Raw genomic sequence first — 23,208 nt, 5'->3', positions numbered from 1 at the left:
ATTTTGTTTGATCCGTAACTACTCAGTCCAGTATATATGCAAGCACATGACTACAGTCCCGCTGCATGCTACATGACGGGAAATGAGAAAGCAAATACCGAAAACATAAACTGGAAAGGGATTCACTCACGATATGGCTCAAATTTATGGCCTAATGAAAGACGATGCAACTCTTTTAGTACTATGCTCGACGGTAAAATACTTGGGTTAGCTATGAAAAGCTAGTCCTCTCCTCTTTATTTCTTATTTGGACCTCCTGCCCGCCCATCTGAAAGGTTCTCATATGGACATCTCCAATTTTTGGGATAAACAAATTCCGACGTGCATATTTGGTGGCTCTTAAAAATTTTTATATTGGTAAGGGCAATATTCAACATATTGAAGTTAAAGAAAATTTCGACCCAAAAAAAAAAAAATCTAAAGAAAACGAGTACACGGAACAAAAATATAGACGTTAAGAACAAAGCGGATGATGTAGAAATTACAGTAAATGGTAAAATGGTCAATTTTGTGGGATACCATTCCTCAAATCTCTTCTATTATAGTTAGTATAGATATAGATTTCTGATGGGTTTTCATAATCACAACCAAGCAGTCGAGGCATTGAGCGGGTTTCTATTAACTCCATGCTCTGTACATAAAATTTTTTGTTAGGGTGACTAATGTACTAAGAAAGAGGGCATGCCACATTCAATAGGTCAATTATTGTGTTATGAGAAAGCAAATCCCATGACACCATTAGGGAAGTTTTTCATGATATCAGAAGAGTCGGTACATGCAAAAAACAAAGAACGTGGTGAAATTCCACTTTGCTTCATGGACATGAATATTATCTCTGTTGAAAAGTGGAGGAAACGCATCCCGAATAACATAGGTAGCGGAGTTACACAAAAAATATGCCCAAAACCTTACTTGAATCAACGATCGGAAAAATACATCATAGAACGGACATACTTCGTTTCCACAGATTAAATGTTCCTCTTCATCGTTCGTTTGTTTAACATTCGGGAGATGGGCAGGAATGTCGTCGTGATTTTCACCGTTCTGTGCTCTTCTTATGAAGAACATCTGAAGCAACCAACGATCGAATGAATGTCTTATGTTCTTTTATTCCACGTTTGAAATAAGATAGTCGCCTTTGACAGTTATCACAGAGGATAAGTGGCTACGATAGCCTACATGGGTGGACCACAGTTGTCCCATATGCCCCCATACATCCCAACAAAAAGAAAAGTTCATGAATTACTCTTAATTTATAGCTAAACAACGTTGAATATTGAATTTTTTTGTCAATCGCGAGTCCTAACGCTATTTCAATCGTGTTAGTCATTTAGAATGAATGGTGTTACATATAAGCTAAAACACCATTTTGTTTCACTTTTGAAATTCCCATTTTTCCCTCATTTACATGTCATTCCAACATTATAATGCAATTTTCTTTTATATGGAAAGAAATAAAATTGGCAAAAAAAAAAAAAAAGAAAAAATGCTACAAGTAAGAAGCTACCAACTAATTTTCCACTAAAAAACTAGTGCGATAACTAACCTCATTTTCTCTCTTTTTCTTGTTCTAAGTTTTTTTAAAGTGAACTTTCTCTAAAGTTATTGACAAAACCCCAAAAAAAAAAAATGTTCAATTGGTACTTGTTTTCTAGAAAAAGGATTCGTTTAGCGGTAAAAACAAAAGAATAAAATATCAAATATTTCGTTTCGATATACAAATAAAGTTTGACGTTACATAAGGAATAAAACAAAAATTAGTGTACATATATTTGACGATGCAGGAGAGATCCATGCATGATTAGGATAGCTTGTTATAACGTGTTTCATTCGATGTTTCTTTCTTTTTACGGGGTTTTTTCGCTAATCCCAAATGGTAATTTGTCATCCCCTCTTATGACATCACCGATCTTGTCTCAATTTGCAGATTTCCTTCAATTACTCACGACACGTCGACTCCTGAATCTTCTTAAAATCAAGGTAAGGAGAAAATAACATAAAAGTACTAGATTGACACGCGATCATACATGTCGCCCTGTATATGTCAAATTCAATTGCCACGTGATCATATATTTCGTTTGTACAAGTCATATTCGATTGACACGCATTTTTACTCCTGTCATATCTGATTTCCATGTCATCCTACATGTCATAAACACGTGTCCCATTAGATAAATACATCGTACGCTCAAATTATATTCGATTACCTCCCGTAATTTGCACGTGTCATAGTTAGATTATCGCATATCATTCGCACACGACATATTTAATTACCGCATGTTATTCGCCTCTATCTGCACATGTTATATTTGGTCGTCGCATGCCATTTGCGCGTGTTCTGTTCAATCTCGAGTTGTCATTCGCATTTGTCATGCCAGATGATCACATGTCATTCGCAAATACCATATTTGATATTCCACGTCGTCTGCACATGTCATTTTATCATCATTCATGTCGTGTTCGATCACTACATGTCATGCCTTGATCTTCGGACATGCAATAACCCTATCAAACGTCTCGGGTCATATAATGGCGACATTCCAGGCACGTCGTCGGCTCTTTCATTTTATCTTTAATTAAGCGCATGCGGAACGTGCTACTTCTCCAAACAATAAATAAAATAACGGGGGCAATCAGCAGACAACCAACAACCAATCAAACAGCAAAGTTTGTTGTATTCATATGCCATTAACCCTCGGAAGTACGTTTATACACAAGCCCTACCTCGGGTCCACCTCTTACAACCATAAAAAAAAATTAAAAAAAAATACCAAGTTAGGGTCGGGGTTAACACTACTCCAAGCTACTCCAAAAAGAGACTAATGTCCACATCCCGCTCTCCATATTTAAGGGCCTGAAAAATGGTTAATAATAACGAGTGAGATGTAAAATCTCCGTAAGTCAATGCCTAAGTCCGAGTAGGGTGCTAATTCACTCAAGGTGGTCTAAACATGCAGATTCACGTCAATAGCATACCATAATATGCGACTCTCACAACGCCCTAGCTACCACATGATCGAACACAAGTCTCAACGATCGGCTATCAACCACATGCACACTCATCCCGCCTTGGCATGCACACTGTACAGCATTCATCATGGCATCATATAGTGACACATAGGCCAAGGCACACAATCAAAACACCCATCACGCCCTCGCATGTAAAATGCAACATATGTGTTCCGGTTATTAACGGTTATTTAGCCCCAGCATACTAGACGGTTGATGCTCTTTCGGTATGAACTAGCCCGGTGACACGGACTATCGTGCATCCGATAAGCCTATGATTCCGAACTCCCGCCGGCACGAATGTATTAGGTGTCGTCCCAGGACACCCCCCGGTAACATTTTTCGTCCCTAGGATACCCTTGGGTGACTGTTCTCGTCCTCGGGACACCCTCGGGTGATGTAACCATCATATGACCACACAAGCACACCCGACAATCATACTAGTTCTTATCTTCGCATTTAGCCTAAAGCAAACATGGTCATGCCCAAAACTCGGGTCACTGTCTTTTTTCATGCTTAAAAATTTAATGAGAAATTCACACGTGGTCACAAGAACACACATTTTCTATTAAACTTGGCATTCCAATATATATATATGGAGCCAAGGGCACACAACAATCATCCAATTATCACCTAATAATCACTCAATAATAACTAAATAACAATAATTAATTATTCTGGCCACGGTTAATTAACCTAACTATAATTAATTAATCCAATTATAATTAATTAGTTCATCTTAATTAATTAACACAACTATGATCAGTCAATTCATCTCAATTAATTTACCCGACCATAGTTAATTAGCACCACAAAATTAGCTAACTCGACCTCGCGTGATTATTCCAATCATGATTAATTAAAATAACCAAGGTTAAATAAAGTAACTATGGTTAAACCAAGGTAACTATGATTAATAATAAAGTAACTAAAGTTAATTAAAAGTAAGCATGATTAATTAAAAGTAACTATGGTTAATTAACCCAATCAAGGTTAACTTAACCTAACCATGGTTAATTAATTTAACCTAACCACGCTTAAAATAATCCAATCACCATTATTCTAAACTAATCACAATTAACTTAAACTAATCTACCCTCTAAATATAATTAATGTTCTAATCAAAGATTAGAGGTTAACTCACAACTAACAACGATCGGCGACGATAACAATGACGGAGACTTGCGGGTGTGGCAGCAGCACGAGGCTCGTGAGCTTGCGGCCGGGGGCTTGGGTCCGTGGCGGCGCGCGGCACAGAGACTCATAGGTCTAGGGCTGCTCGGCTTGTACAACATCCGTGCTATGGGTTAGCGTAACGCGGGCAAAGGGCCCGTAGGTGGGTGCGCTATGGTTACAACGAGGTAGTCGGTGGGTGTGGGTGGTCCGGGCGGCGACAACTAGGCGTGGGTTGCGGCTCACGACTCGTCGGTAGAAGGTGGTGGATGGAACGCGATAGCGAGATGGCTCGAAGGACGGGCGAAGCACGTAGGCGGTAGTGAGGGCAACCGTTGACGACGAAAAGAGGAGGGGGATGGCGCTGGAGGTGGTGTTGTCAAAAATGGAGGGGGAAGGGGAAATGAGGAGTTCAACCAAGAGAGAGAGAGAGAGAGAGAGAGAGAGAGAGAGAAGCGATTTGAGCGAGAATTAATGGGGGTGGGGCACATGGGTCAAATCCCCATTAATGGCTTTTGTTTTATATGAATAAAGCAAGGGTATTTTGGTAATTTGATAAATAAGGGCAGGTTAGTCATTTAGCACAAACGATTGAGGGCATATTGGTAATTTCATAGGTTCGATCAGGACTAGGCTCGGGTGTGAAGGGTTTCGATACTTCGATCCGACTACTTGGCTGCTCGAGGATAAATTTTTTTGACCAACGTATAGGATAATCCAATATCCATTTTAGACGAATAAATCATCGTCCAATTATTGTCCCTCAATCCTAAAAAATTCAATATTATTTACCGGTCTGAAATTCGTGGCTAAAATCTATTGAATTTATTTACCTTACGTACGTCGAAATTTCAAGACGCCACAACTCTTCCCTCCTAAAGAAGTTTCGTCCTCGAAACTTAGCTTTTATATTCCCTCCTTGTCAAAAGCAAGACGCTTATGATCATCATCTCACTAAACTAGGTGGCCTTACTATTCTTCCACTGCTCACTCTGATCACTTGTTTTCCTTAATTGCCACATCTCGTAATCTTAACATTATTCTAAGGCATCACCGACCTCCGTAACTCATAGATTCAACTGGCATTTTCATCATGCCATCACCTCACGATGCCATTACGAACCTTTCATGTTTGTTTCACAACTCTTTGTTCCACATGCCTGCTTGTAGTTTCATTGGTTACGGGCCTCATACAAACCACACCCCACCACGACATTATTGGGTTGTTGGCCAACTAGCTCGTGTGGGTCTCATTACATTTAAGGCTACCCCGATTACACAGCAAAGCCCTCTCCGATTTACATTTGGGGGCACAACCCGATCTTTACCAACACCACAAGGCACATAAGCATCACTTGTTTGCGGCATCTCGATCCACTCATCATCTTTCATCCGTCGCTCAAGATGCAATGCTATGCAATTTCGAAAATATTTTTTATTTTATTTTATTATTATTTTCACTTTGAAAACCAACTTTAATGTAATGCATCTTTTTAATAAAGGTCGGACTTAGCCCGATACCTATACCCACATTTTTCAACGTATGGCTTAGTTCATTCTTGCCCCATCGCCATCTTAGAAGCACACTAGGAGCCGCACCTTGTATAGACCTCTCTATCCCTAGCCATATGTCTACAAAGTTGAGCCACGCTTGACACGTCCCATACCATGTCTTACGGTTTGTAGGCATCCCGTCTATCTCGTCCCATACCGAGTTCGCTTATTAAATCTGACAAAATAATGATATAATCATGCGTGCACGTTTCTCAATTTCGTTTTAAAACAATAAACATGTGCAATGCATGATCGTCTTCACTACTCATCACACATTACTCATTTTCACATCAGTCCTTATCAATCCGAACTTTCTAACTCCACAAGCGACCATCACACCAAAGATCAATTACCTATGATTCATCTATATACCTCAAGTTCTAGTCTCTATTCAAGTCATACCATTCGATCACACTAGCCCTTAGTCCAAATGTTCTTCGTTCGCTTTCTTGCGAACATCACATCATCAATCAAGCTGCCAATAACAATCGATAAATAAAACTTCAATGTCAACCAAACAAGTCGCCTCAACCGACGGAATCAAAGGAATCAAGGTTCCTCTTCGGTTTCCAACAAATTCGAAACTACCCCTTCTAACGGTTTAAATTGAATTGCCTTGCGATATCAATCCATCGTAGCTCGCTACTTAGTAAACCAATCCATACCAATGATGACATCAAAGTCATACATCGCCAGCACAATCAAATCTATCCTTTCCTTATGACCACTTATAACCAATTTACACCCGGAAAACTTACCGTAGACACCACACTATCCTTTAGTAGTGTAGTAATCTTAAAGACCATTCCCAATGGTTTCGGACTCAACCCTACTAACTTAACGAACTGCTTAACAACAAACGAATGCGTGGCTCCTATATCAAACAACGCATAAGCTATATGATCATGCAATAATAATGTACCCGTAACGGTCGGCAAGTCCATCGTCTCCTTTCGGGTGATAGCATACACCCGTTCTTACACATGGGGTCGATTCGGGTTGTCCCGCGGAGCATTCCCTCACGGTTGTCCTCCTTGTGGCGGTGGTGCATGTACTCTCATTAGTCTTTGCGGGCAATCCCTCACTTGGTGGCCATACTTACCACACCCAAAGTAACCTCCCCCTATAAAGGGACACGAGGCTGTTCCATGCCTCCATTTATAGAGTCGGCACTTACCATTGGGTTTATATGCCGGTTTCTCCATAGCGTTCCTTCGATTGGACGTAATGGGATGCTTTCCTCCTATCATAAGCCTTTTCCCAAAACGATGGCCATCGCCAATAGGGGGTGCAAACTGCTATCTAGATGTTGTTGTCCTTTCAATCATGTTCCTCTCCACAAGCTGGGCCCTCTTATACGGCTCATTGTAGTCCTTAAGATTCAGCGGCACCAATAGATTCTTAATCTCGGATTTCAACCTATCTCGGAATCTCCTTGCCTATCCATAGGGTCTTCCACCATCTTTGGTACGTACCTCGACATCTTGGTGAACTTCGCCTCATACTAATCTATGGATATCTGGTTCTTACGCAGACACAAAAGTTCGGCCATCTTCTGTTCTCTCCCACAAGTCAAAAAGTACGTTCCATTGAAGGCTTCAATGAAGGCATCCCACACCGAGACCGTATCTTCTAGAAAGATACTTCATCGAGAGGCTTCCTACCAAGTGGTAGTGTTACCTTGCAATTGGTAAATAACCAGCGTTACTTTATCCTCCTCGAACATCTCAATAAGGCAAAGGCCCTCTCCAACTCCTTAATCCACATGGTGGCAGCCTTTGGATCCCCAACTCTCGAAAAAATTAGGTGGCTTGAGCTTCAGAAATTGCTCCTCCAACTTATGCATCGGTTGCTCACCAATCCCATTTCTAGTCAACGGGACTCCATTTGGAGTGGCAATAGCAGCAGTTTGGTCTTTACTTGTTACCCCACGATATCTCCTAAGGCTTCCAACGCTTGTAGAATCCTGTCCACTCTGGAATCCTCTTGAGTTACCATTCCTCTAGGCACCCTCGCATTATGGTTGCTCATCTTGCAAGAACCTTACGAAATCTTGCTCATCCCAAAGTCAACACGTAATGAGAACTCGAGAACAGTGACCTAAAAGTCACTCAATTAACAAACATAAGTATGGGGTTTTAATACTAACTATCCCAAGACCCAGCGCACCTTATCACTCCAGGCCATGACCAAATGTTTAGGCTAACCTTTCTCTAATACCAAAATCGATGGGGATATCAAGCCTCGACCCTCGGGCACACAACAACCCTACCAAATGTCTCGGGTCATATAATGGCGACGTCCTAGACACTTTGTTAACCCTTTCATTTTATCTTTTAATTAAGTGCATGCGGAACGTGATACTTCCCCAGAGCATAAATAAAACAACGGGGACATTCAGCAAGCAACCAACAACCAATCAAACAGCAAAGCTCGTTGTATTCATATATCATTAACCTTGGGAAGTACGTTTATACACAAGCCTTAACTTGGGGCCACCTCTTTCAACCATAAAAAAAATACTAGGTCGGGGTCGGGTTAACACTACTCCAAGCTACTCTAAAAAGAAACCAACGTCCATGTCCTGCTCTCCACAACCTAATGGCCTAAAAAAGGTTAACAACAACGAGTGATATAAAAATTCCATGAGTCAACGCCTAAGTCCGAGTATGGTGCTAATTCACTCAGGGTGGCCTAAACATGCATGTTGACGTCGATAACGGACCATAGCATGCGACTCTCACAATGCTCGAGCTACCATATGATTAGGCGCAAGTCTCAACAATCAGGCATCAACCACATACACTCTCATCCCGTCTTGGCACGCACACTATACAGTATTCATCATGGCATCATATAGTAACACACAAGTTAAGGCACATAACCGGAACTCTCATCACGGTCTCGCATGCAAAATGCAACACACGTGTTCCGGTTATTAACGGCCACTTGGCCCCCGCACACTAGATAGTTAGTGCTCTTTTGGTATGAACTAGCCCAGTGACATGGACTGTCGTGCATCCGATAAGCCATGTGATTCTAAACTCCCACTAGCACAAACATATTAGGCGTCGTCCCTAAGACACCCCCGGGTGACCTTTTTCATCCCCAAGACACTCCCAGGTGAGGTAACCATCATGTGATCACACGAGCACGCGAGACAATCATGCTAATTCTTATCTTCGCCTTTAGCCCAAAGCAAACATGGTCATGCTCAAAACTCGACTCACCGCCATTTTTCATACTTAAAAATGTAATGAGAAATTCACACGTGGTGACAGCAACACACATTTTTCGTCAAACTTGGCATTCCAATATGGGTGATTAATTATCTCACACACACACACACACACACACACACACACACACACACACAGAGCTAAGGGCACATAACAATCATCCAATCATCACCCAATAATCACTCAATAATAACTCAATAATAATAATTAATTATTTCGGCCACGGATAATTAACGTAATCGTAATTAATTAATCCAATTATAATTAATTAAGTCAATCTTAATTAATTAACCCGACTATGTTCAGTCAATTCATTTCAATTAATTTACCGGACCACGGTTAATTAGCACCACAAGAATTAGCTAACTCGACCTCGCTTGATTATTTCGATCATGATTAATTAAAGTAAACAAGGTTAAATAAAGTAACTACGGTTAAACCAAAGTAACTATTATTAATAATAAAGTAACTATAGTTAATTAAAAGTAACCATGGTTACTTAAAGTAGCAATGATTAATTAAAAGTAAATATAGTTACTTAATCCAATCAATGTTAACTTAACCTAATCATGGTTAATTAATTTAACCTAACCATAGTTAAACTAACCCAACCACATTCTAAACTAACCACAATTAACTTAAACTAATCTGTCCCCTAAACATAAGTAACGTCTTAATCGGATATTAGAGGTTAACTTACAACTAACGACAGTTGACGACGACGGCAGCTACTCTGACGCTATAACTACAGCAACTTGCGGATGCGACAATGGCACGAGGGTCGCGGGCTTGAGGCTAGGGGATCGGGTTGGCGGCAACGCGTGGCATGGCTACTTGCGGGTCTCGAGCGGCTTTGCTTGTATAGCGCCCGGGCCGTGGGTCGGCAGAACGCGTGTAGAGGGGCCGCCGGTGGGTGAGTTACAATTGCGGCGAGGTGGATAGTGGGTTTGGGTGGCTTGGACGGCGACAAAGGACGGTGGGTTGCGGCCGGCAACTCGCAAGTGGACGGCAATAGGTGGATCGCGGCGGTGAGGTGGGTCGGAGAACGGGCAGAGCATGGAGGTGGTGGTGAGGGGCGGCCGGTGACGACGGAAGAAGGAGGAGGATAGCGGTGGAGGTGGTGTCGCCAAAAATTGAAGGGAAGGGGGAAATAGGGAGTTCGGCTGAGAGAGAGAGAGAGAGAGTTGATGGGGAATTAATGGGGGTGGGGTCCATGGGTCAAATCCCCATTAATGGCTTTTGTTTTATATGAATAAAGGAAGGGCATTTTGGTAAATAAAGGCAGGTTAGTCATTGGGCACAAACGATTGAGGGCATATTGGTAATTTCATAACTAGGATTCGGTCGTAGCTAGGCTCGGGCGTGAAGTGTCTCGATGCTTCGATCCGACTACTCAACTACTTGGGTTTCACTTTCTCTAATCAACGTCTTAAGATAATCTGATATCCATTTTAGGCGAATAAATCAACGTTCAATTATTGTCCCTTAATTCTCAAAAATTCAATATTATTTATCAGACTGAAATTCGGGGCTAAAAGCCATCGAATTCATTTATCTTACGGACGTCGAAATTTCCGGACATCACACTACATGTCGCTTAATCATCTTATTCAATTATTACATATTTGATCTTGATTTCTGTGTTATTCAATCATGCATTTTCGATTGTTAGGTAATGTCTCATTCGATGTTCAAATAAGGCCTATCATATTGTTGAAAAAGATATAGTTAACCACAAGATGATGAAATCAAGAGCAGTAGTGCACTGGGCTCACATGAGTTTGGCGCACCTAACGAATCTTTTTTCTCATTTTCCGGCCGCTTGGTTAGCTCTGCCAAGTGCCAAGTGTCCCAACCACAAATGAGAGGAAAAGTACACTGGAAGTGTCATAACTTTTGTACGGCGTTTACTTGAGTGTCATAACTTTTAAAACGTTCACTTGAGTGCCATAACTTTCAAAAATCGTTCACTTGAGTGCCATGTTGACTTGGATGCCGAAAAAGGCGATGTGGCATGCCGAAAAGTTGACGTGACTCACCGAAAAGCTAACGTGGCATGTCGGAAAAGTTGATGTAGCATTCAAGTGAACGATTTTGATCCGACGTGGCACTCAAATGAACGATTTTTGAAAGTTATGCAGCACTCAAATGAATGCCGTACATAAATTATGGCACTCACGATGTACTTATCCCCACAAATGACCCACCCGCTTTGACTCAAGTTATGGGGTTTGTCTTCCCCCCCACCACAAAACCGCGAACTTGGGCCTCATTTGATATTGGCCCAAAAGGAATGGGCCCTAGGGTCCCACGGGAGAAACATGTGTCTGCCTGCGCAATCATTTGATGGGTGGTGGTCAACCAATCATCTTGTGGCTAGCGATGAATGATGATTGGGGGGGTCGAGTGTGGGGCCCTCGAGAACTTGAGCGGTGGATCTTGCACGCTCGTGTGATCCAACAATCTATACACGACTCCCACCCAAAAACAGAGGACTAATAAAGAGCTTGGCCATCTTTGGGACGCACATTTTGTGGTGCCCACCTGCAGCTTCCATTCAATTGGGGAGTTCGATGATGCGCGAGCTTTTGTGTGACCGCATTTGGAAAAGAACTCTGCATTCTGGTCCCATCATCGTATGGCTAGTATTGAATCACCAGAAAATTTTGTCAACTACATATATATATTAAGAATAATGTAATTACTTTACTTAATAGAAACAGAGAGTTAAGTTACAAATGCTTAAAGTAGATTTAAAATAGAAAGTTAAATCATTTAACTTGCTTTTTATTTGCTTAAACATTTCTTAATTAGAAAATCTTTGATTACATTGATAGCAAATATTTTTTTTATTCAGCATTATTTTCACTACAACAGTGTTTGTAATTTCTAAATGCTAGTTCTGTTTTTTTTTTTTTTTTAATTTATATATTTTGTTGCTCCATGAATCATGATTTAAACTTAAAAGGGTGGATGGAGCAACCGGAGCTGATGATCCCTAATGAGCGTTCCCATAAAAGTACAACACATGCTATGAAATGTTCAAAATGGACAATAATTGCACTGGGCCACTTGCGACCCAAAGGTCCGAGATCAGCAAGTTCGTTAATGCTGACCCTACCAAAGTGCTAACGATCAGGAGTCTCTCTGTACGAGTTATGCATTGGTCAGGCAACACAACACAAGCCAATTAAAGGTCTCAAGATGTGAATCAAATTCGTGATATCATGGAAGCAATTTAGTGAATGAATATTAAGTCGTTAGCATTAATAAAAGAACACAATTAGTTGTTCACAACATTAAAAACTACTCTTTTTCTCAATTCAAACAATATCATTACTGTTTACACAGAAGTAAATTATAATTATTGAAAGATGAGCAATAATTTTAAAGCCATTAATAGAAGCTCATTCGGAATTGTCTTTAATGCTAAGGCAAAATCTCTATTTGTGCTTCAAATTCGCCTTCTATTCACATAACGGGGAGGGATCACTATTGATGTAATTGATATATAGCTATTGTCATTGCATTTTCATCCCTCAAAGCAGAAAATGTATGTTTTAAATATTAGAACCTGCGGTCGTTTAGGCCCAAAATTACCCTCTACTATTTCGAAGTTAGAGATAATCAGAACCACTTGTGTGATTATGCCCAAATAGGGTTTTAATGTGAAAATTTGTTCTTTTGCTTTTGAAAGAATAAGCAAATAAGATATCTATTGAAGCGCAAATCAGGCCTCTAGATTTTCCTTCTCAAATTGGTGTAACCGCTTAAAGCTGAAAGGAAAGATAACGAAGAGATCTTTTATCTCTTGATACTCTAAATCATATGAGAACAGACAAGATGGCAAAGGTGTGAATTACACGAACGCTATGGCCAAAAAATTGACACAGAATAAAGATTTCTTTTTCTTTTTTGGTAAAAAAAAATGAAGAAGTTGCATGATGTGTGTCGAAAGAAAAGTGTTCAAGAATTGAAATATTTGTGATAAGGTTATTTGTAAAAGAAAAAATGATTAAAATTTAAAATTAAGTACATGACAGATGAAATAAAAAGATTAATCGACACATGTTTTCATAAGTAGCGCCGACACCGACACGTGATATGTAACACGATACGATATGTTGATACGTCATTTTTAAAAAGAATATGAAATTCTGATACGTTTGAACATGTTGTATATTGAATGCATATTTTTATATATACATGATAATTTTATCATATATATAAAAAAATATCAGTAGTGAGTTTTTTCTTCTTATTATGCTAGGGATTTATGATTTTTTTTTTTTTTTGCTAGCTGGTATATGAATTTTGAGATAGCTAGGTATATAACTTAAGTGTGTGTATATATATTTTTGATAGATTTACATTTTGACTCTCAATTTATTGAAAATATTTAAAATTAACCATAGGTATTGAAATGGCGTGTCGGGATGCTAGACTCGCGTGTTGCTAGCGTGTCCGGAGCGCTAACCACGTGTAGGATGTCTTATAACTATTGACCATGTGTTGGTCGCGTGTCAATGTCCAACAAGCATCGAATATGACAGGGAGGCCTCCAGAAGAGTGTTTGTACTTCCTAGATTCCAATTAGTATTGACAATTCTGTTTGGGAGAAGAGATCAAGTGTGATTCAAGGAATTGTTGATTTATATAATTGTATAGCCTCTACTGCTTTCCATATTTTCACACACACGCAAGTGTGCCATTTTCGGTAGCTTCATGTTACCATATTTAGAGTAGCTCATAATTTAATTGGCCCATAATTCATTACTTTGGATCATTGGAGAATACCCAAAAAAAAAAAAATCATTGGAAAATAATGTTTTCAGAAATGCATATCTTCACAAAATATTGGAAGAAACCCTAGGCGCTTTTGGGACCACTCTTTCACGTAGACCATCGGCCGGCCAATGCAAAAATTCAATTTGAGCCGCGCAAACGAGTGGGACGACGACGTGCCCCACGCAACATGATTTGGGAGGGCCCTTCACTGACCTATATAATGTAGTAATGCTCTTGTTCAATCTTGTTGATTCTACGTGGGACCTTGTCATCACCCTTTTTTTGGTTTTTTTCTTTTCCATTTTCTTACTTTAAAATCTAAAATGTTCGAAATGAGCCATAGTTACACTGCATCATATGCGACCCTAAGGCGTGAGGTTGGCGAGCCCATTACTACAGCCTTATTAAGATGCTAGCAGTCAAGAATCTCTTCAACGAGGTATGACGCAGCCAATCGACATCGACATCAGTAGTTTAGAAGCTTGCTTATGACATGAATCGAACTCGTGACATCGTGCGAGCTATGTAGTGAATGAGTATGAACTAGTAGAATTAACAAAAGCATCACATTTATTTCTTAATAACTAAAAAAAAAAAATCCTCTTGTCATACAATATCAATCATGTTTATTAGACGTAAGTAGATTCTAATTATTGAAAGAGGAAAATTTTTTATAGGTGATAAAAGTTCTAATCACATAAAATGAGAGGAATCACTACTACAGATATGTGGGTACTATTGTGTTGCAATTTCATCCCTCACATCGGATAATACAGGTTTAAAATAGAAGAATATGACCTCTTTCAGGCCCAAAATCTGCCTATATTAATACGGAGTTAGAAATAATCAAAATCACTTATAAGATTATGACAAATAGATATTTTTTTTTATTTCCAAATAGTGGATTATATTGTTTTTCATTTTGAAAAATATTATATTTCTGCATAGTGTTTTAATCATTAGGATCTTAGTTATGGTGCTTGTTGACACTTGATTTTTATCAAGTTTAAATTTAGAAAATTTTTAGAAAAATCATAAAAAGTCAAAAAATTGCAAAATCAACTTTGGAAACCTTGGCCAAGCCTAGGGAACCATTTTTAAACAAAAAATATTATTTCATATTTTTAAATATTTTCTGAAAATAGAAAAATACTTGGAAAATGGAGAAAAATAGCACCCGAGGCCGAAAAATACATGAAAATTGTCAATATTTTTATTTTAATTCCCTTTTCATTTTGACCTCTTAAGATTGAGAAAATTTGATTCTAGACTATGGGCTACTTCATTAAGCGTAATTTTGAATTGAGCTTAAAAATACTTTTTGAGTCATTTAAATTCCTTTTTTTTTTTTTTTTTCACTTTTTGCAAGTTGTGACATTTTTCTCAAGTCATTTGCATTCTTTTTTTGCCCCAAAATTTTACAAAAATTGTACAATGGCACGGATTGGACTTAATTGCACAAAAGTCTTACAATTTAGTCCCTAGACTCAATTAAAATGAAATTAATCAAAATCTAGGACTGTCATAGCAAACCAAGACCACTAGTGACCTTTTGAATCGATTGGCAAGTTGTGGGTCTAATTATGCCATTTAGGGTTTGAATTTGTCAATCTTCAATATCGAGTCAAAATCCAAATTTTAGGGTTTTTATATAATTCATTGCATAATTTTGGGGAAAAACACATTTTAGGTAGAATTCATGCCCCTGAGTCCAATTTTGACATTTAATTTGAAAAATCTTGAGGTCTTAGATGTCAATTTGGTCAATTCAGGTCGACCAAGTCTGTTTGGGTCGATTAAATCCAACCCAATGACCCAACGATTGTTCTTCCCCAGCCATTTCTTGCGTGATTTGAATATTTGCGGGCCCCGCCATGATCGAAGGAGCATGGGGAGGGGTTTTGTTTACCATGCTACCCCGCACCGATCGGGACCGATATCAAGGCCAATAGTCTCCGAAGGGGGGCATAGGAGGCTGGTCAATGCTATGGCAACCTGCGAAAGTTAACCGTGACATTTCCCGTCCAAATTGGTTGTCAATCATGCTCGTCGGACCCGCTAAAAAACTTGACGGAATTCCCCAACGACCCCTCGACGTCGACATGCCAAAATGCACGTGATATCATGTGTGATCCAAGTCGGCGACACCTCGCCCAAACGTGTGTGAATTTTTGAATTGGGATATAACTAATTCAATGCATTTTTTTATCAAGAGGAAGTTAATTTTGGTCACGGATGCAACAGAATAGAGAGAGAGAGAGAATTCTCTCTGCAATCGCCATAGATGAAGCTTCGAGCTTGAAGCTGTGGAAGTTCAGCTCGGCCAATCCAAGCCAAATTGGAGCGTTAGACCACTACCGGAAGCTCGCTTGAGCTCCAAGAAGTCGATCGCACCAGCTTTCACCGCATGTGATCTCCAAAACCGGTGAATTGAACTCTCGAACTTCGCTCTTTACATCAATGGTGTAGCTCGTCTCTAGCCTTCATTTTGTGAATTATTGTGTGCGTTATTATTCTTAGAACTTCACTAAACATCATCGCATTGTTTTTCTACATCGATCTCGCAAGAAAACCCTAAGTTGAACCTTCTACCAATCGCGGTTTCAACGCGACTTGGCCAGCCAAATATGGCGATCGCAAGTGCTCGAGTTAAGACTTTTGAACTTGATTTGAGTGTGCTCGAAGCTTTGATTGGATAGTTATGCTCGATTTTGTGAGTTTGATCCACCATTGATGCGTCTTGTGCGAGCTTCATACCTGTCATTCTAGTGGATAATATGGTTTGATTTTCGGATATGTTAAACTGGAGTTCACGTCGAGTCGATTAGCACCGGTTTGAGGCCAATTGGCCGAGGTTTCACCGTCGATCGGTGCGGGAGAGACCTCGGTCGTCCATTCACTCTTGGTCGCATGAGGAAGACGAAGACTAGTCGGCCCTCGCCGACTTGGTCAACTTCTACGTGGCACTAACGTGGCTTGACACATGGCAACCACGTCAACCGAGGCAAATATTCTGATATATTTTGAAAAAATAAAAATAAAACCTAGATCGGACGGTTGGCATTAGGCCACGCGTCATGATCCGGCAATTTTTTGAAAATAAAATAATGATTTTTCATAATTATAAAACCATTTTCGAAAATAAAAAGCAAAATTTCATTTGATGGTCAAGAATTAGTCTCGCCGTGCAATCGTGGCCGTAGGTTTTAGTAGTTAGATCGAACGGCTAAGAACTAGTCTCTCTGTTCGATCTCAGCTGTCCATTTTAGTAATCTGATCGAACGGTTCAAGATTAGTCGTCGCTTGATCCGGGCCGTAGGATTTAGTAATCTGATCCAAGAGTGGTGGCTGAGCTACATGAGTTATTCCGGATCATAGGATTCAAAATTATAATTTTAAATTCTGAAAAATAGATAAAAAAAAAATGAGAAAATCAGAAAAAAAAAATAGAAATATGAAAATGTCGCCGTTTTAGGGTGGTTTGGGACCCTTTCGGTCCGGGCTGGGCATATGGTTTACTAGGGCCGGTTCAATCCGGCCCAAAAAATTAATAAAATTATTAAAAAATCAGAAAATTCAGAAAATTAGTACAAAAAAAATCATAAAAATTCTAAAAAATTAGAAAAAATGGGAAAAATTCAGAAAAATTCCAAAAAATCACATAAAGTGGGAAATGTCAACATTCAACTGTCCCAACACAATTTTGTGATTTTTGGATTCCCGAACCTTCAAAAATGATCATTTTACCCCTCTAGACATATGGTCTCAAATTTTTTCCCGAATCAATCGCGAACCTTAGTGGGTCATTCTCTAAGCCATGTTAATGTTGATTGGTGATTTGATGCATTTTGTTTGCATGCTATTGATTCCTTCATCTATGCACTTCCTTGATTGATTGTATCTGATATGATAGAAAACTCCCATTTGCATGATACCCTTTTGATCGTTGGAGCCTACCTCACCTCTCGACGCACTTGCATGAATTTTTAGATTAGAAAATCACTCAACTTAGGTGCCGAAAGAGCGTCGATAACAATCTCGATGTAACCAAGTCCCCGAATCCTTTTGTCTGATTTACGTAGAATCGAGCGGACTCTCCCGACCGCCCGATAGGGTTTCCGATCATACCCTCCAAAAAATGATTGGTGGTGACTCTGTTGGCATGCATACTAAGCATATGTCACCCGATCACACTAAGGTCGACCCCGCTTTTAAGATCCTCCGTCGCGATTTGGGTAAAGGGCCTTGGGAGGGCCCACGTCCGAAATCCATCTATTACAAGTTAGACAACGATAACCCATTAACCTTTACACTCGATATCCCTTCTCCGTGGCCGAGTCCGTCGACGGTCGCGATAGACCGGCGACTTCATTTGGGATTTAGTTTGAACCTTAAGAGAACTTAAGGTGATAAAAAAATTTGAGTGCTTTCTAATCTCATTTTCTCTAGATGTGCTTGAAAATGAGGTACGTCCCCTAACGAAATGTGTTAAACATTGATGCGGATGGAAGTTATAAGGGGAGACGTATGTGCTAACGTGTTTCGTGCGGATTTGGAGTTTGGGGTTGGTTGTTTATTTTACGCACTTTGGAAGCGTTGTTTTGATATCAAACTACTGTGCAATACCTTGCATATTCCGAGGATCACGACCACGTGCACACAAACGCCTAAACCCAAGCTGCAAAACTCCTTCTAGTTCACAATAAATAGGGATTGATGTGCAAAATTCTTGCGTTTGATTGCGATCGGGTTGATCACATTTAATTCCGCTTACTATTTGAGATTGATGAACCTACCCACTTGTTGTTTGATTGCGCTTGTGGGCGGCTCATCAATTCGTATCGTGGGAGCTTTATTAGGTCCATACCCAAGCCTCCTTTTGATTTTTAGAGTTAAACCCCCACTTTTCGCATGCGCATGTGAATGGAAAGTTGGTATACCTAAAATTGAAAATAAAAAAAATGTACCATTGATTAGTAAGGCTTTTGCAATTTAAGCTTGAAAATTTAATTTGTACATATTTCAAGTTATGCACATCATGCATCATTATAAACATGTCATGCATCACATCAAAATCATTTGAATGATTGGCTTAAATCCATTCCTAGGTTAGAAAAACGGTTTTTCCAAGTCACTCCGAGATTCCCGAGATGTTTGCATGGGAACGAAAGGTCGTCCGATGCCATGACACCAATGATGTAGAGAAGTTTCGAGCATTATCATTTGTCCGTGCAAGGGAACTCCACCGATGCAATCTTATCCGAGTCAATAATTGCTACTATACCCGATGCGCACACAAATTGGAGTTTGAATATACGAAGAAAAGGATCTACAAGCTGTACATGAGGTTGATGAAGCGACCTCGCACGGTTAAGACAACTCCTAAGCATTCCCCTATCAAGAAAAGAGAGGTCATCATCATATCCTCTAAAGATGAGGAAGATAACAAGGATGATTGCTCGCATTTTCTTGGATTAGTGTAGATCTCATCAAATGAGGACCCTAATGAGGATTAGATCCGACTTGGGGTATCTTTAGAATCTTGCATCTATTTGATTGGTATTTTATTTTCTAGATGCTATGTATTGGATTATATTCCTTGGGAATCCCTTTATCCTCTTTCCTCGGATTTGGTTGTATTAGGAAACTTTTGAGTTGCATTTGCACCGATGGAACTCTTTTTAGAACTTTAGTCTATAGATGTGATATTGGCTTTGTCTCCAATCATTTCGGTTATTCTAATCAATTATATGAACTCTTTGAGTGAAATCTAGTTTAAAACTGTTTATTTGACTTCTTCTAGTCAAATGAGAGTGTTTAACCCTTATTTCACCAAAAGAAGACATTGAATTGAATTAGTGCACGTTCATGGCATTTGCAATCACATTCCATGCGTTAAGCATTATAATCTGTGATAATTGATTCTAGGATAATTCTTTCGCATATTAGAGACAATGGGGAATGGAGATATCAAAGTTATCCCGATCTAGCTCAAAGAACCGACGTAATGGTGAAACCGCCTCAATTCGATCAACCAAGTATATGTTTAAGGGCATTTGGGAAGATTGATGGATCTTATCAAGGTAGAGTACCAGCTCGCACTTATTCAAGCTTTGGCGAGATTTTGGGATTGCGCACCAAGACTTTCAACTTTCGAGGATTGGAGATCACACCGACTCTTGAGGAGAATACCGCCATTATAGGGGTTAACTTTGACAAACACATAGCACAACTCTCTTTAGATATGGATCTACTCATTCATTGTCCAAATTCCTCCGTTTTAAGATTCCCAAAATAGAAGAGGCCTACAAATCCAATTCCGGTAAGTTTACCCTTTTATTCCTTTTTGACAATTACTCTTCTCTTTCAACCGATACTGGTCATAGGTTAGGTAAGGTGTTCATCTTAGCATTCTTTATGTTCGTCCTTTTTCCTACCTATAGGACTACCTTTGATCTGTCCATGGTCCATATTGCCCAACAAGCTTGTTATCACTGGAATTACTCTTACATGATTTTGGCTGAGACATTTCTTTCCCTAAATCATTTCCAAACCGCCGATAAAGGCACTTTTCAAGCATTCAATGGTCTTCTACACATGTGGTTCATTTCCCATGTCAAAACCTTCGGACTTCGCATGGGATGTTACGAGATTAGTGAACATGTCCATCCACTTAGGTCTTTCCTAAAGTGTTAATCCCTAGTTCCCGAACTTTCTTTTAAGAAATGGTCTAGGTTACTTGAAGATTTAAAACCAAAACAACTCCGATGGCGGTTGACTTAGCCCCGGATTTTAGAGGCCCGTATTACCGATGTGCATGGAAACCCTATTCCTTTGTTGGGTTGCACGGGCGGAGTGGCATATTATACGATCCAAGTTGTGAGGCAATTTGGGATGCTACAAGAAGTCCTACTGGAAGTATGTCCCAGAATCTTCTCATTTGATGCGCCGCGTGGTGAGCTCACCAAAGAAGCGAAGAAGCTCTACCAAACCAAAATCAAGCTTATTATCATGCTTTGAAGAATTCTCCACTACAAGAAGTGGAATGGCCAGATCATCTAGATGGAGAGATGAGTATTCATTGAGCTTCCAAGGAATATATCAAGATGTTCAGAGAGCATTGTCAATCTCCGGTTGAGTCATATGTTCCCGAGTGTGTAATTCCTCACGAGCCGAAAGATGAGCCATATGTACACGAGTACATGGTTCCTTATGAACCCCGGAGTGGAGCCATACATATCGGAAGACATGGGGCCGTTATCTCTCAAGGAGAATGAAGAACCTTACATATGGGACTTGGATGGATCGGAGGACTTTGAGGATACTTCTGATCCTAAGCGTCCCCGGTTGGGATAGATATATTCCCTGTTAGTCTTAATATGTGAATGTTGCATCTTATGACATTTTGAACACTTTTAGAACTTTCTAGAATGTGATGAACTCATGTTGATTCCATTTATGCATATCTGATGCATTCATGAAGATCTACCAAAAAATAGTTATCACGGATTGATCCTTTCTCAATAGCATGATTATTTGTGATGAATGGAGGAAGAGACTTTCTGGTAAGATTAAGGCTCACCGATAGGCATTTTCCCTCATTATTTTCAAGTAAACATAGTATTGAAAAGATTTTGAAGCTTTAAGTCTTGAATACTTATTCTTTCAATTCTAACTCATATCTTGAAAAACATGTGATATATAGCCATGAGGACTCATAACAAAGCATGATTATTAAGAATGGAGCTAGAAGAATTCGCTTTTTGTGTAGCAGGATTGGAAATGCGGATGAACGCCGTGGCCACTATGGTCGCGAATCCGAAAGCTATGTTAATTGCAAGGTAGGGAAAATACCCAACTGGTTCGAATGCTAATGTACAACCAAGTTCCTCAAATGATTCTAACACTACTCGGACTCATCATGCTGATCCTACTTAGGATGTTGAGATACCACTTAAGGCCCCGACGGTGATAATTGATCTAGAAAGGAAAGAAAGGAAAGTTCCTAAGGTGGATGATGAAACTAAGAGGCTAGCGAAGATAGAGGAGTGCTTGGCTAGTCAAGGTTATGAGCGTTCAAGATTCAATAAAGTAACGCCATTCGCTAAAATCGAGGTACCAATTGATTATAAAGAGCCGGACTTTGTGAGGAAGCATAATGGGACAGGATGTCCCAAGGCGCACCTCAAGTATTATATGCGTCACGTGACACAATACTCAGATAATATCCCCCTCTTGGTTAACACGTTCCAAGAAAGCTTATATGGTGCAGCTTTAGCTTGGTTTATTGAATTGGAGCCCAAGAGCCTCGTCGATTGGGACAAGTTGGCTGATGAGTTCCTTCGGCGGTATAAATTCAATACGTTGACCGCCCTCACTAGAGAAGACTTGCTGAGAACTACAAAGGGTAAGAATGAGGCTATTTGTGCATACGCGCAAAGATGGAGAGTGACACCACTAAGTTTAACCTTGTTAACCCTCCCATAAGGAACATGGTAGGAGTACCAATGAATGGGTGGGCAGTCATCAGATTTCTCACCGATAATCCCGATAAGAACAAAAGAGACTCTTATAGATTCATGGTACTGAATGTAGATCATTTTTTGAGCAAGTATTATCTACGGTGGCAAGACTAACTTGGATAAAAAAACACAATTGTGGACGGCAAAAAACAGGAGTGTGGATAATGCATTGTCACTTGGATGTGCACATTACATGGGGTCTCGCAATGACATTCCTGGTAGAGAATGGAGCTGGAGAGTTGCAATCCATAGAGTCGCCTCTAGAGGATCTACTTCCATGTTGAAGAACAATACTTCTAGAGGAACAAAATTGCCCGAGTTGGGAAACTTTGTTCGTAATGAGCTATAACAAGATTTACAGTGTAGTTTTTTTCGCCCCTATTTTTGGCTATTGCTAGTCCTTTTTGCCTTTTTCATTTTGCTTTTGCTAAATTACTAATTTTCCTAAGATTAGGGGTTAGATTTTTTTTTCCCATAAATAGATTTGGCTTCATTTTCTGGGTTTGTTTTTATAGTATTTTTTCATATCTAACAAAATCTTTTTTTCTCATTTTCTGGCGGCCTGATTAACTCTGCGAAGTGCCAAGTGTCCCTACCACAAATGAGCCACCCGCTTTGACTGGACTTTGGTACGGTCCGTAAGGCCAGGCGTTTGTCTTCCCCCACCACAAAACCTGTGAACTTGGGTCTCATTTGATATGGGCCCAAAAGGAATGGGTCCCACGGGAGAAACACGTGTCTGCCTGTGCAATCATTTGATGCGTGGTGGTCAACCAATCATCGTGTGGCTAGCTGTGGATGATGATTTGGGGGGGATCGAGTGTGGGGCCCTCGAGAACTTGAGCGGTGGATCCTCCACGCTCGTGTGATCCAACAGTCTGTACACGACTCCCACCCAAAAAAAGAGATTGGCCATCTTAGGG

The sequence above is a fragment of the Rhodamnia argentea genome, chromosome 8 (assembly GCF_020921035.1).
Source record: "Rhodamnia argentea isolate NSW1041297 chromosome 8, ASM2092103v1, whole genome shotgun sequence".
Classification (NCBI taxonomy): domain Eukaryota; kingdom Viridiplantae; phylum Streptophyta; class Magnoliopsida; order Myrtales; family Myrtaceae; genus Rhodamnia; species Rhodamnia argentea.
The sequence above is the reverse complement of the archived record's forward strand: the minus strand, read 5'-3'. Positions refer to the sequence as shown.